Source organism: Lepisosteus oculatus, chromosome 18, assembly GCF_040954835.1.
Source record: "Lepisosteus oculatus isolate fLepOcu1 chromosome 18, fLepOcu1.hap2, whole genome shotgun sequence".
In the NCBI taxonomy this organism is placed as follows: Eukaryota; Metazoa; Chordata; class Actinopteri; order Semionotiformes; family Lepisosteidae; genus Lepisosteus; species Lepisosteus oculatus.
In genome coordinates, this window is record NC_090713.1 from 7312368 (window position 1) to 7325698 (window position 13331).

A 13331-nucleotide genomic window follows, 5' to 3' on the forward strand; every position below is an offset into this window, starting at 1 on the left:
CCTGTCAGGCAACACCAGGTTAAATTATTAAATGTTTTGCAGTTTTTCAGTAATTCTAGTAGAGTTCACTGTTGCAAACTAGAAATACACTGACTTTCAGTACTTTGGCTCCTCTTCTCTAACACAGAGTGGCTCATCTTTGTCAACACACAATGATACAAAATAAACTTCAAATGCACACACAGATCACATTTCTAATTTTATGGGTTACTGTATATACTGATAAGTATCCAATATAGTATTGTATATTGATCTATTTATGTTTATTTATTCTATATAGATATACTGTAGCATATTGCATTGTAGTCAATTAAGTCAATGATTTAATTTATTTGCAAAAAAAGAAATTGTATTGCAAGAATTTTAATGGTGTAGTGGAGGTGTGAATACTGTTTGCACTGATTGACAACTGTTAGATGTTTGAAGGCAATATTGTCTCACAAATACTGTACCTGAAAGCAAGCTATTTGTAGGTATAAAGAATTAGAGTATTTAGATACAGTATACATTTCTGATACAGTTTACATTTAAAATCAAAACCTCATTGTTTAAACCAGTCATCTACAGTTTCCATGACATGTGAAGCATCCTGGAAACACTCCTGCAGTCAAACTACATCTGTGGTACCCGTTGCACATTTCAGATACTGAATGAGAAGTTTAAACACTGCAGAAGGAACTAAACAAGCAAACGGCCACAAAGAGATTGAACTGACACCACCAGGGTTCAGGGAGCTGTGTACCTGGTTTGTCAGAGAAACACAGAGACAGTCTGATAAATTTCAACTCTCCCATCTGAGCAATTTCTCCCAACAACACAACAACTGACAGATTTTCCCTCACTCCTCTCTCTAAGATGAGGTGTGTATCAAAAATCAATTTGATATTTTTGAAGCACATATATGTATTTCTATAATGTGAAGTACTATATAGATCTCAGTCCCCTCCAAACTCTCAGAGCCCTGGGTCAGCACAGCTGCAGGGAGAGGTCCCAGTCAGAGCCCTGGAACTAGGAATCATTAGGGAGCTCAGGCTAACAGAGTGAGGATCTCCAGGCATCATAACAGAATCAGGATGCCTGGCTCCCTAGGAAGGAATAAAAAGGCTTTGCTGGGGAGCAGGAAGAAGAGGGAAAGAAAAGTAGCCCAGACAGCCAGAGAGAAAGAGGTGAGGAAAAGAAAAGAGTCTGATGTAATAACAGGGGCTGCCCAGAGCTGTACTCAGACTATAAAACATCCTGCAAAACTGCTGGGATTCAGAGCACCACAGGGATACACCTTGTGTGTAACTTGTTGCATGTCTGCAGAGTGTATGACATAAGAACTTATTCTAGTATAACTGTGAAACTTAAAAATGCCAAAGATTTACATTTATTTTCCTATTCACTTTGATAATCTAAGATGAATGGTTTGAAAAAAAAATAACTAATGTCATTGCATTTCCTCCAGCACCAGCACATACAAACCACACCAGATTCAGAATTGAACCCAGGGCACCAGCACTGCAATGCACAATAGTACCACTGTGCCATCATGCTGCCATATCTATTAACTTAGATACATTAGAAATGTATGTGTAAAAATGTAAAATAACAAATATCTACAGTACTTTCAAATATATTCAAAAATAATATGCTGTAGATGTGTACATTATGTACAAACCCAGTGTTGTTCAGTTCTCCTGTAACACCTCTGCTGTTCTTCTTAGTCTCAGACCTGCTGTGCGCCAGAGCAGCTCCTGTAGAGCTCAGGGAGGTTTTTGTACAGACGAGTATCACTGTGTGAAAGGGAAGTTATAGTCCTGCTGACAGTAATAGTTTCCTGCATCTTCAGACTGGACTCCAGTGATTGTCAGAGTAAAGGCTGTTCCAGACCCACTGCCAGTGAATCGATCAGGAACCCCAAACTGACGGTTTGTTGCATAATAAACCAGAAGCTGTGGAGCCTGACCAGGTTTCTGTAGGTACCAGTTCAGTAAGCTGTATCTACCACTGATAACAGAGCTGCTGGCTGTACAGCTGATAGAGCAGTTTCTCCTGGGAGAACAGTCTGAGCTGGAGACTGAGTCAGAACAATCTGATCACTGGACCCTGGAGAGGAAATAGTTATAGATAAGAGAATATTAATAATTGATCTTTATAAAAATGTATGTATTGTTTTACATGAGAAAAAAATAATTGCTATAATTTTCATTCAATTATCAGTAAGTTTTATTGTATCACAATTTTCAGAATGAATCACAGAATCACAGAATGCAAGAATTATCTTTAATCCTCACCTTGAGCAAAGAGCCCCAGTGTCCCCAGCAGTAGAATCAGTGGCATCATTGTCTTGTGTGTCAGTGACTCTGAAAGGACTGAACAGTGACTGATCCACACTGTGAGTCTTAAAGTATTTGGAGCAGTGAGGCGGCACAGGTATACAAAGATTCTTCCTGTATACAAATCTTGTCACAGACAGTTAGATCTGATCTGAACTGTGAAAACAGATGGAGTTTTTATAGGAGTCTGTGTCTTTGAATGTCCTCTGTTCTACCCCAGTACAAAGAGTAAGTTGGTGGGTTTTACAATGTTGAACGTGGTGGGTGTCCCCAGGGTTATTGAGCCGACTCTGAAGTGAAGGCTTGGAAAGGATGTGGATTAGCTCAGTCTTGGATTGGCAGAGTGGTCGGTCATCATGGAGGAGATGTCTGCTGGACAAGCTGTGATGTGGAAGGAGATCTATGTCTCAGAGGGTGACTGAGGGCTGACTTGACACCCTTCACTCCTCTCCTGTGTGTTTAACTGGACTCAGTGTCAAGGTCAGACATGAGGTAAAGAGGCTTCTGTTTGTATGTCATAAAAACATTTCAAACTCAATTTGATTTTTCAAAGATTAATGTACTTAGTTAATTCTGTAACCCTGCTTTTATCAACAGATATTTGCTATTTGTGTGGAAGTTGCACAAATATGTTTAAATAATTTAATTATAGATGTTCAATTTATTTTTGTGTATTATTTTACATTTTTTCATCACTTTTATTCATAAGAAAAATGTTCCTTATAAGTTCCAACTCATGTACAGCTACATCATTATTGAGCTTGGTGCAGCTATCGTACAGTAACATTGTTAATGAAGATCTGTGTTTGACTCAGGTCAGTTCCTCAACAGGCTGGGTCCTGTGTCTTTGTCTTCACTCTCAGCACCTGCAGGGGGGCCCAGCTCTCTGTGCTGTCCTGCTGAAGGAGGTTTTTGTACAGCTATGTAACACTGTGTGAATATAGGGCCGCTTTGGTAACCCTGACAGTAATAATCTGCTGCATCTTCATCCTGGATTCCTGTGATGGTCAGAGTGAAGTTAGTCCCAGATCCACTGCTACTGAAACGCTCTGGGATCCCAGTGTGACGGATGTGAGCTTCATGTATCAGGAGTTTGGGAACTTCCCCAGGTTTCTGCTGGTACCAAGATAGGTAGTGTGTATTAGCATGAACATCAACTGCACTGCTGGCTCTACAGTTCATAGTGACTGTCCAGGGAGGACAGATTTCACTGGAGGATGAGTCACAGTAATCTGTCCAGTGGATTCTGAAAGATAAAAAGAAAAAAAATATATATTTCTCCAGCTGTCATCTTGTCACATTACTTCTTGCTTTGTTTAATTCTTCTAGATATACTGAACGTGCCTTACCATGAGTACTGATGGCAAGAGTCCAAATGAAGATTCTTATTAAAGTCATTATACAGTATTTATGGATTTTGTTGCTATAAAAAGTAAAAGGCAGCTTTCAGTTATGAAATGTAAAACTCACAGGGCTATCAACACCCCCAGAACATGTGCTGCCAATGAAAAGCGTCTCTTCTACGCAAATTGGTTTCCTCTGTAGTGAAGCAAATGTCTGCAAACTCCAGTAGATCATGGAGCGTTATTATAGCAGTGTAATGAAAGCATTCTTTCCGGACCCTATGCAGACTACACAATCCAGGGATGAGTGAGGAAAACACAGGGAAAAAAACATGCGGGAGTCGGGAATGAAAACAGGGGGAGTGTCCATGGTGCGCTGGTGATCGGGGAAGGTGTGGCCGAGGCAAACAATCCAGAGCTGAGTCCAAAAGGGGTATCCAAGATGGGGCAAAAGTCCAAAGCCAGGCGATCCATCCAAGACAGACGAGATTAAAACAAGATCCGGGTCAGAACCGGCACAGGAACGGGAACAGGAACAGAAACTAAAACCTTGACGAGACCAGCCACTTCCAGGTCCCGGACTCGCCTGGTACGGGGACCAATGCAGAGCCCGGAACAGAGTCAGCGTCTGGCTTTTAAGGGAACTGAAAAGGGGGCTGGAACAGGGAGCAGGTGCAGTAGATGAGCAAAAAACCAGGAAGGGCTGGAGCGTCCTTAAGAGGAGGGGTTTATGATCGTGATAAGCAGTTGCTTGGAGCAGAGGGTTCGGCTTAAGTACGATAGCTACCTTTTTTTATGCAAATCCAAAAGTGTGTGACACTGACAGTTCTATATAATCAGTCAGAGTCCGAGATCAGTCCCTTCCACAGATTATCTTTCTCTTATTACAATACCAATAAAATGGACAGCACTGTGGCTCGGTGGTTGCTATTGTGTATTGTGTAGTGGTTAATAGTGGATACTACTGCTGCCTCACAGCACTTGAGCCCTGTGTTCAGTTCCTGGGGTGCTATCTGAATGGAGTTGGTTTGTTTTCACCATGTTTGACTGGGTTTCCTCTGGGTGCTTTAGTTTCTTCAAACAGTCTTAAAAGCCATGCTGATAGGCTAATTGGCTTCTGGGAAAACTGGCTCTGATGTGAGTGTTTGTGTCTGTCTTGCCTGCGATGGACTGCATTCATGTACAGGGTATACCTGCCCTGTTTGCTTGCTGGGAGAGACTCCAGTTCCACTGCAACCCTGAACTGGATGCAGCAGTTAGAAAATGGATGGATGGAATGTCGGTAAAGTCTAACAACATAAAAAGTCTTTTCAAATGCCTTACTGCTGATAATTGTTCATTATCATGATTTAATTACTCTGTATTTTCTGTAGTTATAGTGATCCCTTGTTTGTGTTTTGTGCCCCAGAAACACACAGTCAGTGAATCAGTGCTGTCTTTATTCTCTGCAGTGTGGGACAGGGAGTAGTCAGGGGATTTAGGGAAACTTTGATTTTTGGAGGTGTTTCAGGCATTCCTCCTACCCCTGTATGAACCTATAGACAAGAGGCAGAAAGAGAATTCTAACCTACCAAGTTTAGCTTCTACTGGACTGGTGAGATAAATGAATTACAAGTTGTGGCCACACTGGAACAGCAGACACTCTCAAGACTTTAAAGACAAGGGAGGACCCACTCCAGATCTCCAGCACTGTCCTTCTGTGGTCTCTGTATTACAAATGTTTCCTTATAAGACAAGTTGTACATAAAGTCCAAGAAGGGGAAAAGAAATTGTGTCAATACAGATACAATATTAAGAATTCTAAACAATATCTGCATTGTATTTTCAATATACAATAAGTGTCATTTGTCAAATATACATATAAACTTTGTATAAACATACTATAATTTTCAGATGAGAACAGGGATGTAAAAGGTGCCCCATAGCTTCCTTCACAAGTACAGTTAAAGACTGACATAGCTCAGCTTTCATTACTGCCCTATAATGTTGTGGCTGGAATGTGAAAAGTTGGTAGTTTTGAAAGGTACAAGTATAAGAAGAGAAAATACACCTGGTGTGAGAGGATACAGGAGACAAGGAGATTATCCTGACAGAGCTGGAGAGAAGAGGAAGAAGACTGATAGGCTGGAACCCACTCAAGCCAGGTAGAGATAGAAACAGAGCAGCTCAGTGATATTGATATGTTGATGTTGGCAAGGAGCGCCCTCTTGTGGGCATTGCAAATGTTTTTTAAGTGCAAAATTGTCATGGGCTGGACACAGGTGTTGGTGCAGACCGCATGATGAGTGAGGAAACAGGCCTTCATTGAAAACAGATTATAACACATCACCGGGGACTAAAAAGCCTTGATAGAATTCCTCTACAGACAGCTGCACAGCAGTGGAGTGCTCTCACTGCTGAGATATTCAGAAACACTTTTCAGTTAATGCAAATAATTTTGAAGACAGGATAGATACATATTTCTGTCAAACTAGAGTTTTCACAAAATGTAAATATGAATCTCTGTTGTAACTGAACCTCAGCAGGATTCTGTTTTCACTCTAAATGTCTTTAATACCTGAGAGTTTTGTCTTTAATTATGTGTATCTCTGGGTGAACCTGTGAAAGGTTTTCAGAGAAGGGGCTTTTAGAAGTAAATTCAGTCACTGATCCACTAACACTGAAATGAGGTGGGATCTCATACTGAAAGGTAGGAGTAAAAAAAATCAGAGCCTGTGTTGCCTAGTCAGGTACAGTATCTCTGTCTTTCCTGTGCACATTGTCACCCATAGAGGAACAGACAGGACTCCTGCTCTGACAGAACAAGGAAAGCAGGACTGGACAAAGTGTAGGAGATGATGAGACACAACAGCTGAACCCTTAATCCACTTAACACAGAGTGACCAGAGTGAAGTGTGGAGTGACTCTTCAGAGCAGCACTTGACACTGCATGTTCAGAGGGAGCAGGATAATAACTGCCCTGGTGGTCACTCTCAGGACAGAGGGTTAATAATAGGAAGGAGAATTCCTGCTTTTATACAACACCTTTCATGCCAGAGGATCCTTCACACACAGGAGGGACCCACTGCACTGAAGATCAGCACCAGCTGGGAGACGAGCAGCAGCCATTCTGCACCAGCAGCCCCACTACACAGCAGATTCCTGGGAGAAGAGAGTAACAGCAACCCCCTACTGACTGAGCAGGCAGGACCTCAATTTAAATCCTCATCTGATGGGCTGGCAACTCTTACAGCAGAGTGTCTATGGTCTCCAGACAGGAGCAACACCTGGGTATTACTGGCTAAAAACATAGCACAGGTGTTAAGAGTAGAATTAAAATGAGATTAGTATGGTCCTCTGGACACTCATTAAACTGTGTTATTAAATTATGGTTAATAAAACAATAACCTAATTACCTAAATTCTCTGATCACCATTTCTTTCCTCTATGTTGAGTGGCTCTTGTGAAGTTGTAGTATAATCTCACTGTCCCTCAAAAAGTCTTTAGTAACATTATAAGAAACAGAGTTTAAAGACCTCACAGCTCCCTCTGGTGTTACTGAGGACTCTCACTGGCACTGAGGACCACACTACTGGTGCCTTTCAAGCAGAATGAGACCATGTGTGTCAGTGAATTGCTGCTCTGAACACTTTAAGACACACAGTGTTGATCAGTCACTGTCCAGCATTTTAGAGTCACTGAGGACAGTTAAATTAATGAAAAATGTATCACATGTATTTTCTCAGTGTTGCAAGCTGCTTAAAAATAATGAGTGCAACTGGACAGAATCCTTCTCTCTCTCTGTATTTCTCTCAGTCTCTCTTTCAGATACCGGGCTGTCCCACAGAGTGCAGGAGTGCACCTTCTCTAGCTCTCCTGGCTGCCTCACACCCTGCTGACAAGAGGCCAACTCTTGTATAACAACTGACAGCTGACTCCTCTTAGGCAGTGACTCATCAGACTGCCTGTCACACTCAGGTTATTTCCATTGTTTATACCGTCAATATTCACAATCCATCAACATTTATAAATTATTTTAAATCACTTTCCTCTCGGAGTCCAGATTGTTCTGACTCTCCAGCGCAGACTGGTATTCCAAGAGGCACTATCTCTATCAGCTGCACAGCCAGCAGCTGCTCTGGTACCTGGAAACCCAGCTGAAGATGCACTAGATGCTGTTGTGGGTAAGACAGTTATCCAGGTCTGTCCAAAAACCCCATTCACCCTTTAAATGAGCTTAAACAATCAGGACAGGGGACTGAGGCTGAGAAGAGTTGCAGAACTGTTACAGATGGACTGAACAGAGCTGGGTTTTAACATAATTTGCAAACATTGGTTAAAAAACACATTACATTTATATTTTAGAAATTAGCAACTTGTACTTTTTTACAAGACAAAATTACAAAAATTACTAATAACTTGAGTTTCTCTGCAATGGATTAACATATACATAGAAGTTAAAAAAATGTTTTAGTTAGTAAGACCTTTCATCCATGATGAACAAGCCTCAACTCTATACATTGTTGAACAAAGTATTGCTGCTCTGCACCTGTTCTCAGCCTCAGTCCCCTGTGTTTACAGTTTATGAACAGAGCAGCTCCAGCTGAGTTGAAGAAGGTTTTTGTACAGGCGTGTATCACTGTGTGAGAGGAGTATGTGCACCCTGTCCACAGTAGTAATCTGCTGCATCTTCAGCCTGGACTCCACTGATGGTCAGACTGTAGTCCAGTCCAGATCCTCTGCCAGTGAAACGTTCTGGGACCCCAGACTGACGTTCAGTTGCCCAATAAATGAGGAGTTTTGGAGCTTCTCCAGGTTTCTGTTGGTACCAGTTCAGGTAGTTATAATACCCAGTAATTGAGCTACTGGCTTTACAGTGGATCGTGACACTTGCTCCAGAGAGGACAGAAAGAGCTGGAGGAGTCTGAGTTATCACAACCTGCCCAGAGGACTCTGAAAGAAACAAAGATTAAAACAGGCAGGACTTTTAAATCAAAATCAGTGATCGGTTTGTAAAGAAAGATATAGAAGAATGGATGAGATGTGTTCAATATTACAAATAACAATAATAAAAGTCCTCACCTGGGATATAGATGAGAACAGATGTCACTGATGGAGTCTGAGTCACAGTGATCTGGCCGCTGGAACCTGAAACAAATATTTGCACATTACTAACAAAATAATTTTATTAAGATAAAACATATCTGAGAAGCCTAGAACAGAATTGTGTTTTGTAAAAAAAAAGCAGGGTTTGAAACATTTAAAATTAAATTTGTACAAATTACAAGTATCCCTGTATTATGTTATACTAATTTAATGACTCACCATGAATGCAGACAACAAGTGTCCAGAGGAAGATGGAGATGAAAGTCATTGTTGTTGTGGGTTCTGTTACCATGAAGGGCAGCTCTCAGTCATGAAGTGTTAAACTCACAGGGCTATAAACACGCCCAGAGCACTGAAGCATGTGCTGCCAATGCAAAGTGTCTCTTCTATGCAAATTTTCTTCCTCAGTTTGTAGAAAATGGAGAAGAGTAGTTGCTGTCTTTGTGGGCCTGGTATGCAAAGCACCTTCTTCTTTTGTGTATAAATCCTGTTTCAGACCAATCAATGTGATCTGAGCTGGGAGCAGAGGTAAGACTTGAAAATGAATGGATAGTTTTCCTCTGTTTTGCATCATTCATTAATCACAGGGTTTTGAAAGATGAGAGAGAGGGGTTTTCTGTTTGATCCCTGACTGAATTTAAAAGAGACATTGAGCAACATGAGACCCCAGTAAGTGAGGGCCAGGAAGTGATCACAACATCTCACTGTGTACAACATCTCCCTCTGCTGGGGACTGTGGGGAGGGCATTATCATTACAACCCTGCTCTCCTCACGATCTCAACCCAGGAGGAGGAATTTCACACACAGCCTGCGCTCAGCCTCCAGGGGGACAGCAGCTCCCTGTAGAAGACAGCAGGGACTTGTAGCCTCCAGTCGACAGCAGAGGGAGGCTACACTGAGGGGGCTGTTCTTTCCACTTGCTGGAGGGTAGAGTTCACACTTTTACACACCGGTCTGATGAAGTGTTTTGTTATATACAGGGGCTTCAAGGTGGAGTCTGGTGTTGGGTTTTGAAGAGCCTCCAGAGGAAAGTTTTGCTTTAATAAAAACTCCTTGCACTATAATTATTCCACAGTTGCAAGATTGAATGTGCTGAGGCCACATGATCCACAGGTATTTAGGTTGAGAACTGTCACAAGTAGATATTTTTTTATATCTGTTTCCCCACCCTGTGGGGTTAAGCCATTAGACTGCTAAACTCCAGCTCTTAACCTCCACTCACACCCCGCTGTTTCTGCACTGAACTCACAATCCTGCCTCTGCTGGGCTTTTGCACACTGCTGCTGTCTGAATCCTAGTGAACATTACAGCTCTTATACTTCTTATTTAGACTACTCCTATTTTATTCTGTATTAATCACATCCTTATTCCTGCCAACCACAGTTTTATTTTTTTTTTATTTTATACTGCTTTGTACCATTATGCTGTTGACACACATGCTATTATGTTCCTGTCTCCAACAATTTGTGATGTCATCTGTTATATAATTTGTTACTGTCTGCATGCACATTCCTCCTGCTAATGGAAAAGCATGCTTTCATGATGTGCAGTCATTAAAAGGCAGGATCAGTCAGTTTATTTCGCTGAGTGGTACTTCAAAATACCACATAACAACAGAGAACAAATACCCAATAGAAAAATAAATAAAACTGAAATTATAGGTTAAATTGCTGAAGTCTTTTCTGTAGAAAATAAACTCTGTGAGTGCTGGAATCTCTGCTTTTCAGGCAACAGCTGAACTTCACAAATAGCCTGCACTAACTCAACAGTTGATAATAAACATCAGAAAATTTAAGAAATAGTACCACTCATCATGCATGACTGGTGTGTACATAGAGTTAGACTTGTATAGTGTGTGTGTTTCTGTTGTGACATATACAGAGCTCTGAAGATATTCAAAGACCTATTGTTTGCAATGTTCTGTTTCCTGTCATTTATGTGTGTGTGTAACGTTGGCAGTGTAAATGCAGTATATTGTGTAGATGTACAATAGTTACAAATGCAGAAGGAGGACTCTCATGGACAACAGGAGTGAGGAGGGACCACATTTTTCCATTAGTCAAAAATAAATCATTCCACTTGAACTTGTGTGTTACACACTGAGATCTTTTGAAGAAAAGGATTAGAGATTTAAAGCAGACAGCTTCAAAATTACTAAAAGACATCTGACTCAACAAAAGGATTTATTCTAAGTAAGTCTCATGTTCTCATGTATTTTATTTAAAACACAAGTTCCTAGCAACATGGCTGTAGCTCAACTTCCTGTTTGAGAAGTGCTTGATTTTTTTTTCAAAATAAATGACTCATACTTAGTAAACTAAAACCAGGTAATTTATATTGAATGGGTAAAATGTGTCATTTGTAATCTGTTACATTATAAAATGTAAATATAGAAAACAATGAAAAAAATGGAAATGTAGCAATAGATTACAACAAGGTTTACAGTAACACTTTGATAAGTCACACAAGCTATTAAGTGACCAGCTGGATGAACAATCTATACTAGTGTCATGGATGGAGACTCCTAAATGCAGGGACTGCTTTTAAAAGCTAGCCTTTTTAGCCAACTATGCAACCTAGCAATTTAAAAGGGTGCTGAACAACACAGTGCTTCATGCTTCCCCATCCCCCTCTTCGTCTCTGAGACCAGTTTGGGTGGAGAGGGAGGAAGACGGTGCTGGGACCCTCCTCCTCTGCTCTCTGTAGAGTCCCTGGTGTCCAAGTCCTTCCTGGGTCCTGTGGTTTAAACTGTTCCTTCAGTCTGTCGGTGTTCTGTCTGACCCCTGACTGGGTCTATGAAGCCCTTATCTATCAGAGCTCAGGACTGTTGTTTGGGGTGAGTGTGTAATGTCCTGGGTGTGGGCAGAGCTAATGGCTTGGGGCTGTATGGCTGTATGCAGATGCTCAGGTGTAACGTTGCATTGTGTCTTCAGTCAGAGGCCCAGTAGACCTGTCATGAAGTCCCAAGTCACCTCTGAACCATGTGGGGATTAACAAGTATCTTCATAAAGAAGACCCTTAGTCAATGGAGAAGGACAGCACTCCCAATCATTATTTTCTGTTCAAATGTAACAGGTATTCTTCCCATATAAACTTACAAATCACACGACCCTATTAACAAAATCAACCATGCAGATAAAAAATTAGAACAGAATAACCTTATAAATTATTACATCATCGAATCAATACTAATTAATTACAATCATATATCAATTCAACAGAAAATAAGACATGGAAATGAGAGCAATCAAGAAGATTATTTCTATGTGATTTTTAAAGGTAAACCTCAATCCGCATCTTCACTTCTAACCAGAGATTGAGAAACAATTAAACTCCACAGAAAAGATTAGGTTTTAAATGATGTATTGACATATGAGTACGGACACGTGCTCTGCAGCAATGACACATCAATGGCAAAGACCACCCTCGAATTGAATGTGGAAGGCCACCGGCCCCGTGGACGACCATTTACGTGCTGGCTGGATCAGCTGAAAGACGACATGCGCCTCGCAAAAGTCACCTGCTGAGACGCCGCAGACCGTACAAAGTGGAAAAATTGGTGCAAACAAGCAGACCCCACATACAGTAGTAATCTATCCACTGGATTCTGAAAGATAAAAAGAAAAATATATATTTCTCCAGCCGTCATTTTGTCACATTACTTATTGCTTTATGTTTAATTCTTCTACAAATACTGAACATGCCTTACCATGAGTACTGATGGCAAGAGTCCAGATGAAGATTGTTATTAAAGTCATTATACAGTACTTATGGATTTCATTGCTATAAAAAGTAAAAGGCAGGTCTGAGTCATGAAGTGTAAAACTCACAGGGCTCTAAAACACTCCCAGAGCACTGAAGCATGTGCTGCCAATGCAAAGTGTCTCTTCTATGCAAATTGTCTTCCTGGGTTCAGCAGCACATGTAGTCAGTCAGTGCTGGAAACACAGGCTTGGTGCTGTGTGTTGTGACAGAGCAAGAGGAGCAGTTTAGCATGAACACTCCTAGGACAGCAGGACAAGACAGAGAGCAGCTTTATAAGGAGCAGAGGATGAGACACAATCAGCTGAGCCCTTATTCCACTCAACACAGATGGGATGGAGTGGAGTGTGGAGAGTCTGGTTAAAGCAGCACCTGGCCTTGTGTGTTCAGACACAGCAGGACTGAAGGATTAAAGCTCAGAATGTAAGTTTCCAATGTAAGACATCATTTAACCTCTTCTTAACGTTCAGTGACACAGGTGATTAAGTCCCTCCTCAGTTCCATCACTTTGTGATTGAACAGGACAGCTTGACTTCAGGGAGAGACTCTGGGGGAGTGAGCCCTCTGGTGGAACCAAATTATTTTAATTCTTAGGAAAATAAATTTACTGAAACCTCCACTCTACAAATTGTCTTTTCACCTGAAACTGCGGCCTGAAATATCATTCCCATACATTGTGTTTCAGAATGGAGCTCATGCTTGTCATGACTTAGATAAAATGGTCAAGGAAAGTAAAAATTGTTAAAAGACACAAGAACGATTAATGCTTGGCTGGATCAATGGACTGCTTTGAAAGTGATAACCAAATTAATTGGTGATTTT

General features: G+C 41.1%; 1 long non-coding RNA gene across 1 annotated transcript; it reads right to left on the bottom strand.

The window, feature by feature from the left end:
* Positions 1-8092: 8092 nt before the first annotated feature.
* On the bottom strand, positions 8093-9047 carry LOC138224071 (uncharacterized). The gene is made up of 3 exons (XR_011182426.1): positions 8966-9047; positions 8723-8788; positions 8093-8593 (listed from the first exon to the last, which is right to left on the bottom strand). It is a non-coding gene; the product is annotated as an uncharacterized lncRNA (long non-coding RNA).
* Between the last annotated feature and the right edge of the window lie 4284 nt (positions 9048-13331).